Source organism: Mastigoproctus giganteus, chromosome 12 (genome assembly GCF_048544385.1).
Source record: "Mastigoproctus giganteus isolate SK-2022 chromosome 12, ASM4854438v1, whole genome shotgun sequence".
NCBI lineage: Eukaryota > Metazoa > Arthropoda > Arachnida > Uropygi > Thelyphonidae > Mastigoproctus > Mastigoproctus giganteus.
The window spans coordinates 123,439,614-123,464,446 of NC_143586.1; the positions used below are offsets into that span (position 1 = coordinate 123,439,614).

Here is a 24,833-nt window from a genome sequence, read left to right on the forward strand (position 1 = left end):
GCTCCAAGTCGAACAAGGGAGGTAGTATGAAAAGTGCAGTCACTCGTTGTCGGTGAAAATCCAAAAAACCCAAAGAGCTAAAGCGTCACGTGTGGGGACCTCCCAATCAACCGTTTGTCGCATAATCAACGAAAATTTGCAACTGGAGAAGAAGCACAAGGCCCGCATACATCACCTAGGAGCAAGGCACATTGCCGAGCGGCGGGTCAATGCTTGAAAACTCTACGAAAAATATCTGGCAGCTGAAAGGTGGAAATTTGTAGTGATATTGGATGAAGCGTGCGTATACCTCTCCGATTGCAACAAAATTCATGCAATTTATTACCGTCCACAAGGTGACAAGGCCTTTCCAACATGGGCGTGTCAGTGCAAGGAAAGTTTTGGCCAAGGTTTTATGGTTGTAGCCGGTTTTTGTTATAAGGGCAAATTTGAGTTGCGTAGAGTCGCTAAAAACGTGAACGTCAACTCAATGTATTACTAGCTAAACAATGGCTGAAGTTCTACAGCCATTGTTTGAACGTGAAATACCCACATTGTATGGTTCTGATGCTGAAAGGGTCTGGGTGCAACAGAATAAGGCGTCCAGCCACATGTCACGTTCCACCCGCGCTTTTTTAGGGAGAATGGAAGCGGCGAAGGTATTCGTTCGGTCCCGTTTGAAGATATACCTGTTAAATCACCTGAAGCCGGCCCCATGGATTTTTGAGCATTCGGACTTTTGAAAAGAGTTCTTGGAAACCGCCGCCCCAGAACTGTTCAAGGTTTGTGGAAACTCTGCCAGCAGGAATGGGAAAAGATGGATTTGGCAGTTTTGCAGCACGCTTTACTTCAATGGAAATTGCGATGCCTTGTGATAGTCCAGGTTGTAGAAGTTGTAGAAGCAAGGAAAACAAATACAATACAACCGGTGGCGGCGGCATGGAATTTCGTAGTTTTAAAGGACTGTAAAAATCGTTATCAAAAGGCTGAATCAACCCTTCGTACTTGTCCGGTAAGCTACTCCACGCATCGAACACAATTTGGTCTTGCTTTTTCAACTTATCTATCGCCGTCCATTTGTGTAGAATTACAAGGGCAGACTTTTGCCTTTCCAAATCCATTTCAGTTTTAAGGCATTTTAATCTTGCCCTCCACATGTCCTTGATTTTTAAGTCCTCTAACTCTATTTTAAATTGTGCTTCATGTGGGCTAAAAGTTAAAGAACCGCAGGTTGGCGACCGCTGACCAGGGGCGGCTCGTCCATAGGCACTGCAGCACCCCCAGCTATTTAAATCTAGATATACAGTGAACGGAGTTATATGAAATTTTGTGAAGAACAATGCAACGCAATGAATATTTTTATTAATAGGACCCGCATATAGTCTTCAAAGTTGGAAACGAAGTCGTTTCCAACTTTGAAGTTTAATTAACCGTAGGCCTCACTGTGCACCGGGCAATGACACAATTTGCATTCCAGTGAATACCTGGTAGTTGGTTGCCTTTGGCAACCAGCATATTGCCATATGCTGGTTGGCAACTTGCAACCAATGGCAACTTGCCAATATACATTTCTATAGGTGAAACGAATCAAAGTCACCGTAAAGCGCGCAGTGCAGATATCATTGTTGATCATGATGGTAGCCACAATGTCAGTGTCTGTTTTATTCGCCCGAATTCACATTAATTAAATAATATCAGTGTTAAGTCAATACTCAACATTCAACAGTGTAATTATGCGATTACAGCTCAATTCCGAATTGTCGAACTTCGTAAGTTGAAATTATATTATGAGGTGATGTGCAAGTAAAATATTATTTCTACGACACGATTTTGTGAAATTTGATTTGATTGTGGCCTCCATACTTCCCCATGAAGTAAATCGATTGACAGTGAATAAACTTCAGCAACTTAGTTTTTCACAATTATCTCTCCAAGAAAAAAATGCGATTAAAAAAGAAGGCCGCCCCCACACCAAAGATTCAAATTTCTCAGCGGGGAATAAGCAATAATAAGAAATATATTCGCAGTTTTAAAACGGAATGGTACCAAAGGACAAGTTTCCTTTGTGGTTGTGAAATTAAAAATGCATTGTTTTGTTTTCCATGTTTACTCTTCGGAGGTGACTTAACGTGGACAAAAAGTGACTTTACAAACATAAACAGAATGACAGAAAAAACTCTAAAACATGAGAGTTCGAAGAAACATATTGATAATGTGATTTCACTATCGCTTTAGGAAGCGTAAATATTAAAGAACAGCTTAGTAAGACCTACAGACTTTCGATCTCCAAACATAACAGAAACGTTACCAAGAATCGTGAGGTATTATATAAAATAATATACTGCATTAAATTAAATCGTGAGGCATTAAATCGAAAAAGACGATTCTAAAAATCCAGAAGTATTCAGAGGATTAATAAATTTCGCCTGTACTTTAGATTCCAATTTAGAAAGTAATGCAGCATTTAAAGACATTTCAAAATCTATTCAGAATGATATTCTTGATTGGAGCAAATATGCCGGGATGAAATAAAAAGAGAAATTAAAGAAGCTTCATTCGTAGCTATCATGGCTGATGACACAACAGATGTTTCAGAACATATACAAATGGTAATTTTTCTGAGATGTGAACTAAGCGGAGACATTTTTGAGCGTGTTTGGGTGTTTTTTTCACTCCGGAAAACCAAACGACAGACGGAATATCAAAGTGCATTCTAGATCAGTTAGACATAATCCTCGAAGGAAATACTCAAAAACTGGTGGCTCAGACATTTGATGGCGCAAGTGTGATGAAAGGCAAGAAAGGGGGAGTTCAGGCTGAAATAAAAGAAGTGTACAAAAATGCACATTTTATTCATTCCTATGCACACCAACTGAATCTGATGATGAGAAATGCAGCAAGTAGTACCCGAGATTCAAGAATATTCTTTTCGAACCTCATGTCGATACCAACATTTTTCTTGAGATCACCACAGCGTCTCTGTTCTCAGAAAGCATATGGACAGCCGTGTTGTCCGACCTTTCCCTACAAGATGGAACTTCAATATATGCACCGTGAATATATGCGTTTATGAAAATTTTGAATCCTTGAAAAAGTGCTGTGAGGAACTACAAGCGACAGCAAACGCAAATAAGACGATTTCAGAAGCAACTGGAATTTTGCACATCTTGAGTGATGAAAAATTCGAGTTCTGGTTAGAACTTTTCCATCAGATAATGGAAAGTGGAAGTTATTTATAATCAAATGCAATCTCGAGATATTGAGGCAGTTAAAATTCATGAATATATAGGAAACTTTAAGAATGCCATTCTAAAAATCAGGAATTCAATGTACTGTGAAAATCCTTCAAAAAACACTCATGGTTGAAGCGAAGAATATATGCGACTATATAAGTGTTGACATAGGTGAGAGATATTCTCTTACAAAGCAATTAATTGCTGCTGAATTGTTTAACATGGAGCACTTTGTTATTTTTTGTACGAAAATGCCCATGGAAGAGGTACGGGGAAACTACTGTGGCATATTCCATGATTGAAAGAGAAAAACTTCTTACGGAATTACAAGTTTTCTATAGCAGACATGATCTACACAATAATTGCAAATTAACTGACTTGCTGAAATTTATCTCAGAAAATAATCTAGCTGAAGTTCTTGGTGAAGTTACAAAACTCATAAAAGTTCTTTTGACCATTCCGATGATTACTTCAAAGCCCGAACATGGCCATTCGACATTAAAAAGAATAAAAACATTTTTAAGGAGCACTAGCGTGTGTTACTGCACACCCGCTCCTGCCCACTCGGTTACGGAGGCCGTTCTTTTTTTTTTTTTTTTTTTTTTTACATTTTTTATGAATCAGGAGAGGCTAAATGCTCAAGCAATGCTTTCAATAGAGAAAAGCTTGGTCAACAGTGCACCAAACTTGAATGAAAATGTTATTAATCTATTTTCAACAAATAAATAAAAACCGAAGAATGGATTTTGTTTTTAAATAAAAGTTCAAGTCTGTTAATGGTAAATGTCTAGTTAACGTTTTGTAGTATTTGTTACTTGCTTATCATTATTATTACTGTGTATGTCTACATGTCTTATAATCAAGCCAATTTAATGTAACTTTACGACGCAGCACTCCCAAACATCAGAGTCACGAGTCGCCACTAATTGTAAGTGTAAAATATATATATATATATATATATATTTGTTTTTTTTATTATTTAATTCAGATAAAGTAAAAGTTACATTCACATCTAGACAGCAATCAAATGCTAGGAGGGTAAACAAAACCATAACATAGCAATACAAAATCTATATTGGATAATAAAAGATACAAGGCGAACAGATCATGTTCGACATAAATGCTCAATATACAGTCCAAGCAGAGTGCGGGGATGTCAGCAGGATGATGTAGGCTGACTGGAACAGGAGAAGCACAGATGATCATCAATTACAGACACCACGTAAGACGATATAGTAATTAATATTGAGGACAATCATATATACCAAGATAGATTTATAGAAAATGCATGGGATAATGTAAGGTTAGTAGAAGGAAGAAAAATATACAAAAAAGGGGAACGAAGAGAACAATATATACACAACTTATTGTTATTACCCACAATTTAGGTGACTTCGTCTGAGGGCAACCACCCAGACTGAAGGCAAGAACGACAAGGTGTTCTGTTTCTGTAAATATCAATATCTGCTAAGTTATGTAAAATAATGATAGTAATAAATTGAATCTAAACCATAAAAGGTAGTTAAAATTTAGAATCAAAAGAATGATAATATAAAGTAATAATGCAAGCACATATTGAACATCGTTGACCCGACAGAGATTGAATACCCATATACAGCTAGGCCTCGCATAACGCGAGTTCGATTAACACGATATTCAGTTAACGCTATTTGAAAAATGATACCACTTTTCACTTTACACTATGAAAATTTCCAGTTAACGCCATCTTTTTTTTTTTTTTTTTTTTTTATGCCATAGTTGAAAAAGATTTGAATCGCGCGTTAAGCTTACCACGAGTCGTACTTTCAATAAACAAACGTTTGCCTGCTGCCCGTCTCGGTGTGTTCCATCAACCATCGGAAGAAGACGTGTTTGTCTCCTGCTAATAAAGTCAATGCAGACTTGCATTTAAAAATTCAAATTTTTAAATGCAAGTAGGAGATTTTAAATGCAAGAAGGAGATAACGGTAAAAGAATTAGATGAAATCTTTCGTATCGCATAGAACCTCAAACAAAAGGTTTGATGTTCTCTGCGATATTTATTTCGCCAGGGCCCAGAGAAGATTGTTGTCGGCTATCGGAAATTGATTGATGAAAAGAGAAAGTCAACACTGTTCAAATATTTCCGCAACAGTAATTTCTTCATTGTGTATTTTATGTCAGAGGTTCCCAAAGTTTCTCGGTTCACGGCGCCTTTAATGTCTCAGTAATTTTTTCAAGGCGCACCCAAACCAAAAGAAATACCTAACAGTTTCGTTTAGTAGTTAGGTCCAAACAACTTAATAAGAAATGCTGAAACTGTGAACTACCTCGAGCTAGTAGCTCGCGCGGTGTCCGACAGATGTCGAGTATCGCTGTTTCCCCTCGAAAATTTAAAATATTGCTCGGCGCACAGTTTAAGAACCGCTGTTTTATGCAACAAACATTTGATTCCATAATTATTTTCATTATCTTTTACATTATATACAGTTAAAAAGTTATTTAAAAGGTATTTTTAAAATTCTTTATGGACATTCCAGAAGGTCAAGGACCAATTATAATTTTTCCTATTGGTTATTATATTCGATTAACGCGTTTCCGTTTTGCGCGATGCGCTCGCGGGACGAATTAATCGAGGCCCGCCTGTATATATATATATATATATATATATATATACAGGCGGATATATATATATATATATATATATATATATATATATCCGTGATATGCAAAAATGTACCGGCACCTTTATTAACAGTGACTTGTGACAAATGGATGCTGTACACTTCGAAATTTGTAATATTCCGTAAATTTTTTTCCCATGTTTACCTACTTTTGAAATAAGCTTAAAGTTATTTAAATAAATTTGCATCTCACTGTCTATTGTTAAGATATCTACTATACTTGACTTTATAACCATTTTTAGAATTCTAAATTACTCAGTCGGATCTCCTTTTAGAACCAGTTTTTTTGTTTTTTTTTTGAATCCCCTTGGAAATTACGTTTAAAATAGTTTCAGTTGAGCGAAGAAAATTTTCATATAACGAACGGCTTAGGAGAGACTTAACTGCATACACACTGTTCGCACTTTTGACCTTCAGGCAATTTAGGAAATTAGTGCTGCTGCTAAGCAAGAATTGAGAGAGCTAAAGGGACTACCATTCTAGAACTTAGTGGTACCTGGTAACTTAGTAAAACCTATCCGACCACCCGTTCCACATACGGAGAAGTCGCGCTGGTCAACAGTGAGCAGATCAAGGGGTATTCCCAATGAGTACTGGTTCACCTACTGCAGTCGTGTCCAACCATTTCTCATACGAGGGGCATATTCAAAGTTAGAATTCTTTCGGGGGCCGCACTGGGTTATTTGAGAAAAATTAGTGTGTTACATTTTTTTCCATATCTTGTTACGTGTAAAAGGAAGTTTCTGTTTTCATGTTATCGTTTTTCATTTTCAGGCTATATATAAAAAATGCAAATTCCCAATACTTTTATGTGTAACAAATCTATGTCACTAATTTATTTTTTAGATTTTATTAAAATTATAAAAGTAAAAATTAAATGCAACAAGGCATCATATCTTTAAGAGTATAATAATCTATATAATTTGGTGTAAACACACCATAGATAACTTTTAAACAAAAAAACTACGTTAGTAGTGTGAAGGGCATCATTTTATGTGTATTGTGCTCTTCCTTCACAACGAGTTGCCATGTATTGCACTACCTCGAATAAGTAACGCTTCACTAAAAGAGAAGACTATTGTTACTTGGTATTGTCTGCAATACCAGGGTACCTGCCCATCCACCGATGAAAGGCCAACAAGCCGTGAAAAGGTGCCGTCTGGGTGGTGGTGCCCACTGAGAATAAGTAACAACAGTCTTCTCTTTCAGTGAAGCGTTACTTATTCGAGGTAGTGCAATACATGGCAACTCGTTGTGAAGGAGGAGCACAACATGAGATACAGATAAAATGATGCCCTTCACACTACTAACGTAGTTTTTTGTTTAAGAGTTGTCTATGGTGTGTTTATGCCAATATTATATAAAATTATAAATATATTACTTTTTTTTTCTGTTTTTCAAAAAAAACCTTACTTTTGCCATTAAATGCTCACTTAATGAGAATTTTTTTGATAATTAGCAAAATTTAAAATGCTGTTTTAATTCACTTTCCGCGCGGGTCGTAGGTTGGACACTGCTGGGAATCAATTGTAAGCTGGAGAATTAGGAGGGAGTGATTTTCTTTTACCTCGACAAATTGTTTCGCGGAAGTGCGTTATCCACATTTTCCGTAAATTTTCCCTATCTCTGTTTACATGGCCACAGTAGCTAAATATCCGAATAACACCGACATTTTGGACAGTTTCAAAAAAAAAAAAGGAAAAAAAAAACAGAAAAAAAAAAAAAAAAAAGAAAAATTCAAATTTAAGAACTAATGACAATATCGATGACGAGAGAAGGAAAATGAGGACAACGAAGGTATTAAACCTTTTAAACATGAAATGTTGGCATTTGGTGAGAATGAATTTAGAAAATTGCCAATTGGGCTTACGGTAAGTTAAATGTAAGAGATACAATTGGCCCATTTCGGGAATACCTAATCGAAAAGACGGTTTTTGGAAAAATTAAAGGCCATTTGATGAACGCTCTGAGTACGATACCAATTTCATCAAGTGAATGTGAACGAGGATTTTCACAAATGAATCTGATCGTCAGCCCAACCAGAGATTCGTTGATGACAAAAACAGTTTCTTCACTACTGTTTCTTAAAATTGTGGCCCACCGCTGACCCGCTTCGATCCAGCAAAATATGTCGATTCGTGGCTGCTTCGGAAACGTCAATCAGCAACAGCCACAAACAATAGGTCGGCATAGTGTGTTGGATGAGAACTCAATAAAAATTTAGAATATTCTATAAAAACTATTATGAAATTATAGTTACTCATTTTTTTATTAATTTTTTCTTATTTTTTATATACTTGAATAATAAATTTATGCTTAATAAACTGTGTGTTATAATATACTTAATTTGTTGTTCTTATTCCAAAAACATTACTAGTAACTAACAATATCAGGAAATAATTTTTTAGAGTACTGTACTTTTCATGTCCTTTTAATTTTCAATTTTTCCTGATAGCAAAGAATGAGTACCGGCAGCTATTTTTTTTACAAAAAAAAAAACACTATATATATATATATATATATGGGTATTCAATGTAACCCCTTAAAGGTATTGTTTAAAGAGTTACATATGACCGTATGAAAAGAGGTATACAGATTTTTTAGTGTTTCAAAAGTTGACCTATGCCAGAATATATAGTAAGGTCTCTTGTTTCCCTAGAATCAAGACTGATTGGAATGAAAGCCATTTATGTCTATCTGAACCTTGCAACAAGAGTAGGAAATTACTCAGGAAGTATGATACTTCCTTAAAAGATTCTCTTGAGATCTTTAGACGCAGATCAAAAACAGACTTCAGAGTAGGAGTGGCATTTGTTGTTTATGAAGGTGGCTTGGAAATCAATCCAAGGAAGCTGAATCTTGACAGCTGTTGCTCCCACTTCCAGGAAGAATGTTCTCAAAATTAGAATTTTTTAATAAACAATATTAGCAATAGTATCCTGGACTTTCTAACTCAGGCACAAACCTTAATAAGACAGTCACAGAAATTAGAGTGAAACTCAATCCAGAAAATGTTCATTTTTTTGACTGGGTAAAAGTCTACACAGGCATTGTCAGTAATGAAAGGACATACTACACATTGTGGTAATTGGAAAACGAAACTGATGTTATAAAAAAAGTAATGATCCCATGTATGAGTAAACTAAGCATGGTTTATTCAAAGTAAATTTCTCCTGCGTCCAAACACTGCATGCAACAATCACGAAGCAACTGCAACGACTGGAGGAAGGCTGTGAGTGGTATGCTGTTCAATGTTTTCATCGCAGCTCTTTGAATAGTGTCGACGTCATGAAAATAACAGCCTTTCCGTTGTGCTTTGAGCTTCGGGAAAAAAAGTCATAGGGTAAACCCTGTGACTTTTGTTCCCGAAGTCACAGGGTAAACGGGAACAAAAGTCACCGGGTTTACCCTGTGACTTTTGTTCCCGAAGCTCAAAGCACAACGGAAAGGCTGTTATTTTCATGACGTCGACACTATTCAAAGAGCTGTGATGAAAACATTGAAAACAAAAGTCTATTGAATACAGTGGGTGCGATCGGAGGTGTATTCGGGGGTGAGGGGAGGACAAAGGGCATATGTCCCCTTAACCAAAAAGAAAAAGCTCCATGTGTTGTATTGCCAAATGTTTGGAAATAATATACATATTCACATGCTTTCCTAATATTGAAATAAAGATAATCAATGAAACATTATTTATGTGTGTATAAGCATTTCTAGGTCTATCTAAAAAAAACAACACTCAAAAACCTGGTCACCTTGATCACCCCCCCCCCCCGCTTACGATGATACCTGTATACGATTCTGGGTGCAATAGTACAGACTTTTTTGGTAGCCAAAAACTCCTGAACGGTGAGAACCCTGTGGCTTGGTGCATTGTCGTGCAAGAGAAACCAACTGCTCTCTTCTCCATACTGAGGCTGCGCACGACAGATTCTCGCAACAAATGTTTCAGAACGTTCAGATAGTAGCTAGCAGTAATACTTCTGGGCACGAACTCTTTATGCATAATTATCTTGCTATCATAGAAAGAAATGAGCATGGTTTTGATTTTCGACCTTTCTTGACAAACGTTTTTGGCTTTGAGAAAGTTTGCCGACTTCCACTCCGCACTCTGTCACTTTGTTGCAGGCTCATACTGAAAACATCACGTTTCATTACCCATAACAATCGAACTCAGGAAGTTGGGTTTGCTTTCAGCAGCCTCAATGAGTTCTCTGCCATGTTCAACTTGTGAATGTCGTTGACCCTCTATTCTACAGTCCAACTTTCCTAACAGTGAGGTAATTTTCCTTGGTGATTTTAATGTTCACAACTGCAGCTGGCTTCCATGTTCTAGTCACACCGACGCAGCAGGTCGAGATGCTCAGGTTTTAGCAACCTAGCACAGATTGTTCATTTACCTACAAGAATACCGGACAATCCTAATCATACAGCCAATACGCTTGATCTTTTTCTCGCAAACCACCGTTCTAAGTAAGAAGGGTTGTTTGCGTTGTTTATCTCATGGCTATTCCCAACCTCATGTTGTTTGGCATTACAAGAATTCAAAATGGGATGACTTGCGAGACTTATTTTCTTCTTTTCCTTGGTCGGATTACTGTTTGCTCAGATCGTGTCAGTGAAATTATTCTTGCAGGAATGGAATCCTTTATCCCACACTCCACTTTAAAATCTCGTTCTTTATCTAAACCTTGGTTTTCCAATAAATGTGCTAAGGCTGTTCAGGAGAAGAATGTTGCATATCGTAATTGGTTTGTTTCTAATTCTTCAGTGTCATTTTCTGCCAACACCAAAGCTCGCAACAATTGTGAAGCAGTTATTAATCAGTCCAAACTAGAGTTTGAACAGGCTAAGAGTAGAAAACTTGCTTCTTGCCCTAATGGTAGCCGAGCATTCTGGTTTCTTGCCAAAGCTATTGGCCGCAGCTTTTGCCCATCTCTGCTCCCACCTCTGTCCAAACCAGATGGTTCTGTTGTCACTTCAGCCAAGTATAAAGCTGACCTGCTAGCATCCCATTTTTCTTCCAGCTCATGTATTGATGATCTTGGTAAAACACCTCCTACCATTCCCAACACGCTCCATTCAATGCCTCCTGTGGTCTTCCGTCAAAAGGATATCAGAAGGATTTTGATGAATCTTGATGCTAAGAAAGCACCAGGTCCTGATGGTATTTCTCCACTTGTTCTCAAAACCTGTGCTCCTGAACTTACTCCTATTCTTTGTCGCCTTTTTTTTTTCACTTTCTTATTCCAAAGGTGCTTTTCCTTCAGCTTGGAAATTTGCTCATATCCAGCCAGTTACTAAAAAGGGTGACAAATCCCTCCCATCCAATTATCGTCCCATTGCAATTACTTCTACTCTTTCCAAAGTAATGGAGAAATCAATTTACCACCAACTCTTAAACTACCTAGAAACTTTCCGTCTGATCAACGATCGCCAGTATGGATTCCGTCAGTGTCGATCCACTGGTGATATTCTGGCTTATGTTACCCAATTATGGACTAATTCAATGGAAAGGTTCGGTGAAACACAAGTAGTTGCTTGTGACATCTCAAAGGCTTTTGATCGTGTTTGGCATAAAGGTCTTCTAAACAAGCTTCCATCTTATGGTTTGCCAACTGTTTTTAGTAATTGGTTATCCAGTTTTCTCTCTGATCGTTCACTGAGGGTGATGGTAGATGGCTCTGTCTTTTAACTGCTCCACTAATGGCGGTGTCCCCCAAGGTTCAGTTCTTTCCCCCACTCTTTTCCTCTTGTATATTAATGACCTTCTTCTATTGACTGGAAATCCTATCCATAGTTTTGCCGATGATAGCACATTGCATTCCACTTTCCATTTTGAGAAACCTTGTCCTGCTCAATCAGCTTCAACTTCTGGAAAATCTGCTACCAATTCCTTAAATGCTGATCTTCAGGTAATTCTCCAGTGGGGCAAAGACAACTTAGTTGATTTCAACCCTTCTAAAACTCAGTCTTGTCTTATGTCTCGCAAAAAGGATTCTTCTGCTCTTCTGCTATGCTTATCTTTAGTGACACTCCGATTTCTAGGCAAAATGATATATCTTTTTTGGGGATTACCCTGACTTCTAATCTCTCTTGGTGCAAGCACATTACAAATATTGCTTCTTCTGCATCTAAAAAACTTGGTTTTCTCTTTCGCTCTCGGCGTTACTTTTCTTCCAAACAGCTGTTCACTCTGTATAAATCGCAAATCCGCCCTGCCATGGAATATTTTTCCCACATCTGGGGTGGTGCCCCCAAAACCTCTCTCAGGTTTCTTGATTCCATTCAGAAGAGGGCAGTTAAGGTCAATTAATGATTCATCTCTAACAGACTCTCTCCACTCGCTTTCTCATAGACGTTCTGTTTCTGCTGCATGCCTCTTCTACAGATACTTCCATGGGCACTGTTCTTCTGAATTGGCTTCTATAATTCCCGCTCTCTCTCTTTCAAAACAGTCCGAACACGTGCCGCCACCAGCCAACATCCATTTACTGTCCAACTTCAAACCCACAGAACCAACTTTTCATCTTCCTCATTTATTCATTCAACTGCCGTTTTCTGGAACAGCCTTCCTTCATACGTATTTCCTGAAAATTACAATGTACAGAAGTTCAAGTCCATTGTCAACAAATATCTTCTTTCGTCCTCTCAACCCAAGCACGGTACTAAGTACTATAGGTTCTAATACCGCTCGTGTTTGGGGTTCACATAAAAAAAAAAAAAAAAAATGTGGACCAAGCCTCACACAGACTTTTGTTTTCTTCAAATCCTGGGTTATTATTTGTTGAATGGTTTTCGTATTAGAGCACAGATCACTTGAAATCATTCAGAGCATTGCACATCAGTTATTGATAATAATTTTCTGCACCTTTTCAATCAACTCTGGCAATTCAAACCATTTTTACTCGGCCTGGTTTGTTGTCTTCCAGTGATTCTCTTCTATGGGCAAGGTGTTTATGCCACTTGAACACACATGCACAAGACAGACAATTTTCTCCATACACTTATTTCATCATTTGAAATGCTTCCATGGCACTTTTGGCCAGTCGAACGTAAAAGTTGATGTTTGCTCTTTGTTCCATTGTGCCTCCACAACACAGACACAGGAAAGACGTGCAATTCAGCTCAGACTACGTTCTGAAATGGCAGCAATTTCCACTGACCTTTGCTGTGGTTCTCAAGGAACAATTACTCTTTCATTTCACGTTTACTTCTAGTAGATAACAGCACCAGCACTCATCTCATAACATCAATCTCATTTTCCACATGCCACACTTGTATACTCATCAAAGAGGTTATTCGTGATGGAGACCACCTTGGCTGCCGATTGCCAAGATATTTATGCATTTCTGTATTTGCACATGTTGGATAAACTTTTCACAAAAAATATATTAAATGTTTTTTTTTTTGTTTTTTTTTTTTTTTTTTTTTTTGACAGATATTATCATTTATGTCAGTGTTTCTCAAAGGGTGTGCCGCGTCACATTAGTGTGCCGCAAAATTTTCCAAGTGTGCCGCGAAATTTAGAAATTTCTTCTTCTATGACTACGTAGGTGTGCCGCGAAATTTTTCTTCTTTGGAAAATGTGCCACGAGAGTAAAAAGATTGAGAAACACTGATTTATGTTATTAATCTTTTCTAATTCAAACCATAAACATAAGGGACATACATACTAAACTTGAACAGCAAAAAAAGTAGTAAATAAATAAATAAAATACTCTATAGATACTTTTAGACTATAGACAGGGCAGCAACTAATCGTAACACTGAAATAAACATGAGCATCTAAATTATTCAAGAACTGCACAATTACTTAATTTGAAATAAGTTCATATTGAACATTTAAAAAAAATAAAAATAGTAAAAATATATTCTTTATTTATTAATAAAGGACAATGAAGGATTTACATTTTAATATAAAAAAACTTCAGATAGTATCTGTTAAACAAGATCAAATAAAAGCAAAATGTATAACAACAATAAAACATCTAGAGATATTTTTATAATTATCAGTACATGTACAATAAAAAAGGAGGTGGAAACATTTATTTTAATACAGGCAACTCTTAGTTTACGAACGAGTTCCGTTCCAAGACGTTGGTTCGTTATACGTTTTTGTTCGGTACGCGTACTTGCATTCCTGAACTTTTACGATACGTATCGTATAAATTAACAGCCGTTTTAAAACATTAAAACCATGTACTAAACATTGAATGGTCTATACAATACGTTTTATTATAATGTATGTACGCGTTATGTTTATCGTAGATATGTAACGTAAAATAAAATAAAAAAACAAGATATCGTACTTGTTAATTTTAATTAAAAACATAGAGTTACAAAATAGAAATAAAGAAAATGAGTACGGGCGACCCCCGTACTCATAGAAGTAACACGTTACTTCTACAACACGATTTAACATATATATTGCGGTCATATAAATTGAGGCCATACCCGCACGGTACTTATATAACACGGTTTCGTACTTATATAACACGGCTAGGGAATTTCGATAAACCGCGCATAACGGGGTATTTTTGAGTATTGTGCGGAGAAAACCCCTGCTATTAGGTTGGATGTAATTTTTAATGCTTCCACTCTTTTTGAATCCCCGCTGTTGACTCACAGGTCAAAAAAAAAAAAATTATTGAGAAATCCGTGTATTTTATTTTGTTGGGAAATTCCTGTGTTACATTCTGTGCAACTTGTACCTGTTGAACTTGTGGAAAAAATCGAGATTTCTAAGTTTTATTACTATTGGATAGCACACCAGGCCATCCAAAAGATTTGCGTCATGCAAACATTGAAGTTATGTCCCTACCGCCACAGTTGTACTGGGTTAATACAACTTCTTTCATTCAGCCATTAGATCAAGGCATTATATCCACGTTTTAAAACGCATTACATCAGAAAATCGTTACAATGGATTTTGGAAAAGATTGATTCTGAATCTGTTGAAGTAATGGAGGCAGGGAAACATTTCTCAATTGTGGACTGTATCAGAATCATAGCTTTATCACTGAAAGAAGTAAAACCGTCAACGTGAAATGCTTGTGGAAAAATGTATGGACAGAGTGAGTTCATTCAGAAAATATGGTCAAACGGGCAGAAAAGGGAATCTATGCGAGAGTAGAACTTGCTACGTTGGAGGGGAAGGTTTGATGATATGACTACTGAAGCCCTCGTGGGTAGCACAGTTGATAGAATCGCCCTCCTTCCCACACTGGCTGGAAAAGACCCAAGTTTGAATCCTGTCAATGACGGGAGGAATTTTTATGGGTCTTTTTCACAATGTGGCTGAGTTAGTCGAGCTCAGGCGAGGGCAGCATGGTTTTTTCTCCCAGAAACTAGGATTTTTTGTCCAACAAAACAGAAAATCGACTTCAGGACACAATTTATAAACAATATACACAGAGTAACATGGTGGCCTTAGTCGCCGATGCACCTAAAAAAATAAAAAAGACAATGTTAGCTGAGCAATTAGAATCTTATTTTTTGAATGCAGATTCTTGAATGAAAGGAGCCCAAAGTTCAAAAATGCTTAGTTCCATACGATGAAATTCACAGATTTATCAAGCAAAAGCAAACAAACTGAGATTACTGATTTTTTAAAGAGAGCAGAAGATACACGACATCTAGAAAGGTGTATTTTTGTTAGTTTTGTTAATGAAATATTGTATTTCTGTTAGCTTTTGGAACGTAACCCCCCTTTTTGTACTTTTTCTTAGTCCCGTATAACATGGTTTCTCACAACACAACATTTTACAGGAACCTAATAACCGTGTTATACAAGGGTTACCTGTACTAACATGATATATGTACTGTACATACATATGTATTCAACTTTTATTCGCCAATATCTTCATCAGAGTTCAATATTTTCCACATAAGAGACACTAGGTGAAATGAGGTAGATGGAAGGGTAGCTGATAATGAAGAAACAGCTGGGTTTTCCACTTTTTTAAATATTTTTATAAAAGATTGCACAGTTAGATACTTTTTTTTTTCTTTTTTTTTCCAAAAATCTCACTTTAGCATGATAGACAGTCAAAAACGCCTCTTTTCACTTTTGCAATTCTTTCCATATTTGCATCTTCATCTTCTTCTTCAAAGATTGCCAACCCCTCAGAAATTGATTTAAAAGCTGCAGCCATTTTCTGCCTTGTAAATGTTCTGGGAGGCTGTGGAATATCAGGTTCTTGTTATTTCAGAATTTAGATGTCTCTCTATTTCAGTTGTTTCATCGGTTGTTAATTCCTCAAAATGCAAGTACAAAAGCTCTCTCACATCAGTCACATCAAGGTCAAGGTTTATTTTATTGCCTAGTTCAACAATTTCCTGATAATTATTGTAATAAATACATTTTTTAAAAGTTTATTTAAATCTTACAATTACGTTCACTAAACGTTTGGCATTTCATTTTATAAGGAACTCTATCTATTGGCAAAAAGAAATTTTGAATGATTGTGATGTTCTTTATAGTGAATTTTCGTAAATCGAATGTTCATAAACCAAGAGTTGCCTATATAATGAAATGCAATCATGATAATGAAACAGTATATCTGTAGATAGGTATTATCGTTGAAAACTTATATTTTATAGAAAGCAACAGATTTTCTATATCTTTTAATCTCTGATTTTTAGTGGAGACAAACACGTCTGTGAAATATAATTAAGAAAATTCAGTGTTCTTGATATTTGTGAGTCACAACCTTTTCACTGTAATTACATTTGAGTTTATCACCTTTCCTAACTTTCCTACTTTATTACTTTCCTAACAAAAATAAAGCATGATTTCATAACAAAAAATAGAGCACATTGTTTTTCAATTATACCAAACTTTTTACAAAAGGTTTTTGTTCCTTTGTGAAATAAAATGGCATAAATATTTTTTGGTAACTTTGTACCAATTTTTTTTGCATTTGTTTTATCATCCACGGTCGGTCTCAGGTTTAAAAAAAAAAAAAAAAAAGAAAAGAAAGTGCACTGAAAAGCATGCCATATAATTCATAATTCTGCCAGTTCATTGATATGTAAATGCTGAAAATTTGCTTTTCAGTAATTAAAAAAAAATGACTTTCAAAATCTAAGTAACAATTTTATGCCATTTGGACACACTGCACGTTGAAATCCACCATAAAAAATATATGAATCTTTATTAACTGGTTGTCACGTGTGGCTGCTTTTTTTATATATATATATAAGAAAGTGCATGACCCCTTAAAATTGTAATTGTCATCCGAATAACGTAAGTATATGGCAATATTTCTTACAGATTGCATTATATAAGATTGACACGTGTAGGTAATGATGTAATATTGCATCAGCTGTTACTTTCAGCTATATAAGCAAGCTCTGCAAGAGTTGCAGTCATTCCTTGCTTGTGTCAGGATGGTGAGTTACGTGCAGCAGTTTACGCCACAAAGAAAGAGTGCTATTGTTGCTTTACATGAGGAAGGATGTTCTTCCTGTCATATTGCTTACAGAGTGTCTTGTAATCAGTCAACAGTGAGTAGATTTCTTTCCAAACTCAAGAATACTGGTTCTGCTGATAGGAAAAAAGGAACTGGGTGCAAACACATTTTGAAGCACTTATGCCTTAAAAACAGTAAAGCTTCTTTGTCTGAGCGAAAAGAGAATGGGAAGAACATACAGGAGTGGTAGCAAGTGCAGTAACAGTCAGAAGATGCCTCTTCAAAAATGGACTTGTAGCCCATTGTCCTAAGAAGCCCCTCCTCACACAAAAAATTAAAAAGGCCTGATTAATTTGGTGTAAGGAGCATGTGAAATGGGCCCCCAAGAAGTGGAAGTCAGTTATTTTCTCAAATGAGAAAAAATTCAACCCGCACGGCTCTGATGGGAGACAAATGATTCGCCATAGAAGTGGTGAAGAATACCATCCAGACTGTATGGTGTCAACAGTAAAATTCCCTACCAGACAAATGATATGGGGGTGCATTTTGTATCACCAAGTAGGTCACCTGCAGTTTATAAAAGGTTCCGTAAATGCCAATGGATATCTGGCTATATTGGAAGGCAAATTGCTGCTAGAGACCATTTCAACTTGCCAAGTAACTGCATCTTTCAGGACAGCTCTGCTCTTTGTGATCGGGCGAAAAGTGTAAGTAGGCACTTCTGTAGTTACTTTAGCTTCATTTCTGCATTAGAGGTTTGACAGTAATGTGTTTACGTTTGTTACAAGTGAAAAAATGGTTGGAAGAATGGTCCATTACAACTGTTGGCTGGCCAGGAAACAGCCCGGACCTGAATCCTATAGAGAACTGTTGTTCTCTACATGTTGGCATCGTGTGGAATCTGCAGTTGCCAGAAAGAAACCAAAGACCCTTCGTGAACTTGAGGAAGCCATAATTCGTGTTTGGAACCACAAACTATCAGTTGATTATCTTCAGAAATTGATCTAGTCAATGCCTCGATGGTGTGTTGCTGTCATCAGGATCAGAGGCAGTTCAACTAAATATCAGTTTGCACCTGGTGAACTTTTCATTTTGTTTTCCATTTAAAATGATAAACTGAAATTCCTAGTTGGTGCACTTTCTTTGAACACCAGTGTATATATATATATATATATATATATTTTTTTTTTTTTTTTCAAAATAAAATATCAAATATGACAAAATCATGTTGTCACAAAATCATGTGACAACATGATTTTGTGAAATCACATGGATGCTAACTTTGTTTTTTTTTTTTTTTTTTTTTTTTTTGATTTGGCAGTTGTTGGCGCATTGGCTTCTGTGGCCATATTGCACCTCCCAAGGTTTTTGCAGCACTTTGATCCAAGCCCGAGGCGGGAATTGCTAACTTTGTAGCACGAACCTAATATGCTGGGCTATTAAAATATTTTTATATGCATTTAATTTTTTTTTTGCTTTTCATATGCAGTTAAATTGAGATCTGGTGAATTAACTACTCCTATTAATAAATTCAAATATTTTGTTTAATTTGTTAATACATGCTTAACTTTGTATTACAGTAACATAGTTTAATATCTAAAATATACCTTCAGAGAAGAATACAGGACATTTATAAATATAGGTTTAGAAACGTTAAAAGCTTACTTTTATTTGACACTAATTTTTGAAGGAATTATGTATAAACTTTCTTGCATACTTTTTTGTTCGGTTATTGAAAATAAGAATGGCTTTATCAAATGTATTAATAGATGACTGCATTTTTAAAAGTATATAAATCTTCTTATAACCCTTTGGTAAATTACTATAAACAGCTTCTTTAAACGTGCTGCCAACTAAATTATAAACTTCTAGATATTATTTCATACAAGAGATGAAATATTCTTAACTATTTCATCTTCATAAACCAAGCAGCTTTTCAGCAATATATCTTGGCATATAAAATTAATGACTGAATTTATCATAATTTGAGGAAACTATATTGCCATCTGCTTCATGCAAAATCAATGAAATAACAATTAAAAACTACCCAAAATTTCCATAACCAAATAAAATTATTATTTGAGCTTCAATAAAAGTAATATAGTGCGCTCATCATTTGCTAACTTAAACTGAATCAAATATTTTCAGTTCTTTCTCATGTTAATAGTTAAAATATACAGTGTGCTAAACTAAATGCATGTTTTGATTTCAGAGAATTTCATATATTTGTTATGTTGAATCTTTTCTAATAATATCATAAGGAATGACTATTTTAGAGCATTCTATTCTGCTTGGGTAAAAACCATTCAACACGAATGTATTATCAGAGACTGATAAAAAGTTTACTACTTTTGAAGTAGAATGAGGAATGAATATTTCTTGATGCTCTATGCAACTTAGCTCAGATGGTATATTATTAGATGATCCCAAAAACTGTATTCCTTCTAAATAATTCTGAGCCATTTTTTCCAAGAACATTTTGGACATCTTATAAGGATGAGTAAGCATTACAGGTTGAACAAAACAACCATCTGTTTTACTACTGAATCCATCACCAGGAAAAAGATTGATATCGCAAAGTTCACTTTTCATATCTTCAGTGGAAAAATATTTAGCACAATCCTCTTCTTCTTCTTGATATTCTTCAAGAAAATTATTTGTATTAGAAAATATGTTGTCATCTTCATCAGAGGAAAAATTCAAAGGTTCTAATTGTTTTCTTAGAGTGTCTGAAGAACAGCTCCCTCTTTTTCTGCCATTAGGATATATATTTTTCACTGAACTGGAACTATTCCTATTAAACAAACACATAACGCATAAAAATACATACATATTTTATCTTGTTTAACTGTAATAATAATAATAAAAAAAGTTCTCAATTTTATTTATAAGATATAAGATTTTATAATTAATAAAATATTGAGTGAACAATTAGAAGTGGAAGGATTTTGTCTGAATATTAAATTAACATTAAATTGAAACTAACAATAATAATTCAATATGTTTTAATGCAATTTTGTTGCCTCAAAGAGTAAGATAACACAAAATTGCTACTAAACACTATGCTTGTACTAAACACTAGGCTAATACTTGGAAAAATTATTATGGAATTAATTATATAATTATATATATATATATATATATATATATTCACAGAATGTTTAATAACAAATATAATTATTACATTCATTGCAACCATATCATATTATGATATAATATATATTATGATATTATTATGGGCTGAGAAATTGGCAGTTGAAGTTTAACACTGACAAATGGAAGGTACTGCATATGGGTAGCATTAACCCCAGGGTAACATCAACCGTGTGGTACTACACTCAGGGTAGTGGAAAATGAAAAAGGCATTGGGGTAATTGAGCAATCAGACATGAAATTCTCTGAGTAGTGCAGGCACGTTGCCAGGACAGCACATGGGTTTTGTCAGTGATATACAGGCACCTGCAAGGTGATCTAATTGAGGTGTATAAGGCCTTGAATGAATTGAGCAAGCTCAGTGCTAATGGGATTCTTCCTCTTGCTCAGATTACTCGCCTGAGGGGGCATAAATTCAAATTGAGGAAAGACAATTATAGAATAGGTGTGTGGAAATTTCCCTTTAGCCACCCACTGGCTAAAAGAACAAACTTCCATCTGTTTTAGTGGAGGTCAGCAACTTAAATAATTTCAAGGCAGAACTAGACAAACATTTGGAGTGAATGGATGGGTGAAATATAAAGGTTTTTTTTTTTTTTTTTGACTGATGCTATATAAGCTTGTTTTCTTGCATCATATGCCTCTACTAATGCTAATGCTAACTTGGCTAGCAGAGATAAGGAGGTGATTATTTATTATTATTATTATTATTATTATTATTATTATTATTAATAGCCATATAATACAAGGAAGCCTGAGGCTGTTGTTGTTGTTATGTGGTTTTTTAGGAGCATTAGCAACTAAGGCCATATTGCTCCGGGGATATGCAGTGGTCATTACCTGACTTTTCTGCATCCTCTGTATTTGGTGGGCATGGGCTTGAACCCCAGTCTAATCAAGAAGCATGTACTACGCACTGCTGCTCCTGCCCACCTGGCTACGGAGGCGCCAAGCCTGAGGCTTATGCTGTACTAGGCAAGAGAGAGTCAGAAGTAAAAGGGAATCACCAAGAAAAAGAAGAATGATGATATCCAGCTCAGGACCCTGGGTGTCAAAGCCCATACTCACCAGATGTGAGCCCCTGGGGTTATCTCTTTGTATAAGGCCATGGTTAGACCACACCTTGAGGACATATATAACATTGGAGGCTATATACAGGACTGGAGGCCTTACTATAGGAAGGATATAGATCTGCTGGAACAGGTGCAGAGAAGGGAACAAAAGGGTGCTCTTACCTAGAAAGGCTTCAGTTTTTCAAAATTCAGTGTATCGAGATGAGAAACCTGCAGGGTGATCTGATTGAGGTGTTGAAGCCTTGAATGGATTAAGTAAGCTGAATGTGAGTAGCATTCTTTCACATGCTGAGACTACACACGTGAGGAAGAATGGTTACAGGATAGACGTGCAGAAATTTGCCTTCAGCCAGCTGGTGGATAATTGTTGGAACAGGCTTCCATCTGTTGTTATGGAAGTGGATGGGTTGAATAAATTGAAGGAAGAACTAGACAAATTCTTGAGGGTACAGATGGGTGAACTGTGTAGATTTTTTTTTTTCCCGCTAATGCTATATAAGCTTGCTTTCTTGCACCATTTGCCATTACTACTACTACTATTATTATTAGCTACTGGGAACATAAGTTATTTGGATTTTGTAAATTATTCTTTTATTATTATTAGAGTTATTATTCATGCCACTATTGTATTGCTGTTTTAGCCCGAATATCATAACTAGTGGTCCAGTGAAACAGCAGAGTCTAATTGTGATAAATAAGTAGCTCGAAAATTCTAATTACTTTTTAGGCATTTACTTGACAGTGTAATATGTATCACTGCATTTAGGAAGTCACTGTATTTAGAAATCTATTAGCTTAGGGTAGTACTGTCAATTAATTGATTAATTTTATTAAATTTCATTGTTGATTGATTAAACTGTATTTAAACGGAAATCATGCCACAAGACTGGAGCAGCAAAGAAATGGGCACCAAGTAGCTGGAATGCAGTGGCTCAGGGGAGAACTGAAGGGGATGCTTCTCCTACAAATCATTGCTTAACAAAATGGGCAACTTGTGCAAAGTTTGCCTTTCTGTCTGGAACAGAGCATGATACAGCCAAGGGAATTTGTCCTTATGTGAGTTGGGCAAAGTGTGATGAAATTAGGTGCCAACTCAACATTCTGATGGGCATTTATGAGAATTTGAAGAGTAGGTAAGATGTTCTCAAAGGAATTAAAATGGGGGGGGGGGGGCTAATCAAGCTCTCAGCTGACCAACTGAATTCCAGAGCTCAAACTTGTGAATCAGGCAACACAGTGGCAATCTCCAAAGCAGTATGGGCTGGTCCCAAAGGAGGTGACTATTGTAGGTGACTCTACTGTCAGGGAAATGTGAAGTATGTTGTGCAAGAAAGATATATAAAATAGGACCAGGTATGCCTGCCAGGAGCAAAACTAGATGACGCTGTAGAGCAGATATCATCTTTTAGTGGCACAAAAGGTGAGATAACATTGTACATGTTATCTCACCTTAATTCATCTCCATGCCAACCTTTGTATCATCTGCAAACCTGGACTTAAGCCTGATATACCTTCATCAATATCATTAATAAATACACAAAACAACAATGGGCCCAGCACCAAACCCTGGGGGACTCCACTAATAACACTAGTCCACATAGAGCAGTGTCCATTTATTACCACTCTCTGCTGTCTCCCACTCAACCAGCTATCTATGTTTGAAGTGAAAATTAGTCTTAACAGTACCTCAACTTGTTGTGTATATCCATATATATTTTGTATAAAAAAGTGCATGTTCACACGTCAATTTGCATGTTGTGTCAACTGAAAAACCTGGACTAACTGCAAAGAGAACTACTTCCTCTGCCTGAGACTGACTAACGACAGCCTTGATTGATGATAGGTTTATCTCTCCAGTGATCAATGGAAATTGAAGACCTCTTCAAATGAGTGGCAATTAGTGATGTATTATACTGACTAAAGTGCCATGGGAGTGACAGCTAGCAGTCTGTCAAACTGGGAACTATTAAAAAAATCTATATATTCTTAAGTCAAGAATGGCTAACAGAATACTGCTTTCAATAGAACATCAGTTTGTTAATTAAGAATAAATACAAATTTAGCATAAAATATTTTGATTGTTCTGTTTATAAACAACAATCTAAACATTATTTAGTGCTGACTGATTTGGGTTATGTCGATATAACAATGATGTACAAATCAAGAAATTCTGTGCAATCCATCATTAATTAAGAAATTGCCCGTGTTGTTAGAGCCCAGTAAAACTTTTATGCCTTTTAAGGTAGCAGTAGTAGTAGTGGTATGTGATGCAAGAAAGCATGTGTATGAGCTTATGCAGCATCAGCCAAAAAAAAAAAAAAAAGAAAATCACATCATTCCCTCCAAATGCCTGTCCAGTTCCTCCTTAAATTTATTCAACCTATCAACTTCCACATCGACAGATGGAAATTTGTTCCAGCAATTAACCACCCGCTGGCTAAAGGCAAATTTCCGCAAATCTATTCCACATATCTGTCTTTTCTTAATTTGAAATTATGCCCCCTTAGATTCATAATCTGAACAAGTGGAGGATCCCATCAGAATTCAGCGTACTCAACCCATTCAAGGCCTTATATACCTCAATCAGATCACCGTGCAGGTGCTTAGTCTCCAGCCACTGCAATTTGCAGAACTTAAGCCTCTCTTGGTAAGAGGATCCCTTCATTCCCCTCACCAACCTTGTTGTCCTTCTCTGTACACGCTCAAGTAAATCTACATCCTTCCTAAAATGAGGCCTCCAGACCTGTACACAGTACTCAAAGGCGTGGCCTGACCATTGCCTTATACAGAGGGATAATCACCTCCTTTTCCCTGCTAGCAAAATTCCTATATATCATTGAGAAAATCCCATGACCTGCCCTGGCAGCCTATCTACATTGCTCAGAGAACTTCATATCTGACTGCACAATTACTCCCAGGTCTTTTTCATTTTCTACCACCTTAAGTGTAGTACCACACAGTTGGTACGTTTCTCTGGGGTTACTTCTACCCATATGCAGTACTTTGCATTTGTCAAGGTTAAACTTCAGTTGCCACTTCTTAGCCCATCTGCCCAAATTATCTAGATCCTGTTGCAGTAGCACACTGCCATTACTGTCATTAACAACCCTGCCAACCTTTGTATCATCTGCAAACTTCTACATTAAGCTTGATATACCTTCATCAATATCATTGATAAATATACAAAACAACAGTGGACCCAACACCGAACCCTGTGGGACTCCACTAATAACATTAGTCCACGAAGAGCAGCACCCATTGATTACCACCCTCTGTCTTCTCCCACTTAACCATCCTTTTATCCATTGTAGCAAC

At 36.3% G+C, this 24,833-nt stretch overlaps 1 protein-coding gene across 1 annotated transcript in view; it reads right to left on the reverse strand.

Annotated features, from left to right (window-relative positions):
- Positions 1-19,986: 19,986 nt before the first annotated feature.
- Positions 19,987-24,833, reverse strand: part of LOC150077388 (leucine-rich repeat-containing protein 56) — a 115,185-nt gene continuing 110,338 nt past the window's right edge. Inside the window, exon 8 of the mRNA XM_090385885.1 lies at positions 19,987-20,086. The gene's annotated coding sequence lies outside the window, so the exon portion shown is untranslated. The remainder of the gene's footprint in view (positions 20,087-24,833) is intronic.